A 1,437-nucleotide genomic window follows, 5' to 3' on the forward strand; every position below is an offset into this window, starting at 1 on the left:
ACATTCCCTCATCCCATCCTCCCCAGCCCGTGTCTCCCCACTGCTGGATGAAGCCTCCCCAGTGATACCCCAGGTCCTGCGGTTACAGCCTCTCTTCTCCACGTCGCTCCCACACATTCCCTCATCCCATCCTCTCCAGCCCGTGTCTCTCCACTGCTGGATGAAGCCTCCCCAGTGATCTCCCAGGTCCTGCGGTTACAGCCTCTCTTCTCCACGTCGCTCCCACACATTCCCTCATCCCATCCTCCCCAGCCCGTGTCTCCCCACTGCTGGATGAAGCCTCCCCAGTGATCTCCCAGGTCCTGCGGTTACAGCCTCTCTTCTCCACGTCGCTCCCACACATTCCCTCATCCCGTCCTCTCCAGCCCGTGTCTCCCCACTGCTGGATGAAGCCTCCCCAGTGATCTCCCAGGTCCTGCGGTTACAGCCTCTCTTCTCCACGTCGCTCCCACACATTCCCTCATCCCATCCTCTCCAGCCCGTGTCTCCCCACTGCTGGATGAAGCCTCCCCAGTGATCTCCCAGGTCCTGCGGTTACAGCCTCTCTTCTCCACGTCGCTCCCACACATTCCCTCATCCCATCCTCTCCAGCCTGTGTCTCCCCACTGCTGGATGAAGCCTCCCCAGTGATCTCCCAGGTCCTGCGGTTACAGCCTCTCTTCTCCACGTCGCTCCCACACATTCCCTCATCCCATCCTCTCCAGCCCGTGTCTCCCCACTGCTGGATGCAGCCTCCCCAGTGATCTCCCAGGTCCTGCGGTTACAGCCTCTCTTCTCCACGTCGCTCCCACACATTCCCTCATCCCATCCTCTCCAGCCCGTGTCTCCCCACTGCTGGGTGAAGCCTCCCCAGTGATCCCCCAGGTCCTGTGGTTACAGCCTCTCTTCTCCACGTCGCTCCCACACATTCCCTCATCCCATCCTCCCCAGCCCGTGTCTCCCCACTGCTGGATGAAGTCTCCCCAGTGATCTCCCAGGTCCTGCGGTTACAGCCTCTCTTCTCCACGTCGCTCCCACACATTCCCTCATCCCATCCTCTCCAGCCCGTGTCTCCCCACTGCTGGATGAAGTCTCCCCAGTGATCTCCCAGGTCCTGCGGTTACAGCCTCTCTTCTCCACGTCGCTCCCACACATTCCCTCATCCCATCCTCTCCAGCCTGTGTCTCCCCACTGCTGGATGAAGTCTCCCCAGTGATCCCCCAGGTCCTGCGGTTTCAGCCTCTTCTCCATGTCGCTCCCACACATTCCCTCATCCTATCCTCCCCAGCCCGTGTCTCCCCACTGCTGGATGAAGTCTCCCCGGTGATCTCCCAGGTCCTGCAGTTACAGCCTCTCTTCTCCACGTCACTCCCACACATTCCCTCATCCCATCCTCGCCAGCCCGTGTCTCCCCACTGCTGGATGCAGCCTCCCCAGTGATCTCCCAGGTCCTGCGGT

The sequence above is a fragment of the Ascaphus truei genome, chromosome 23 (genome assembly GCF_040206685.1).
Source record: "Ascaphus truei isolate aAscTru1 chromosome 23, aAscTru1.hap1, whole genome shotgun sequence".
Taxonomy (NCBI): domain Eukaryota; kingdom Metazoa; phylum Chordata; class Amphibia; order Anura; family Ascaphidae; genus Ascaphus; species Ascaphus truei.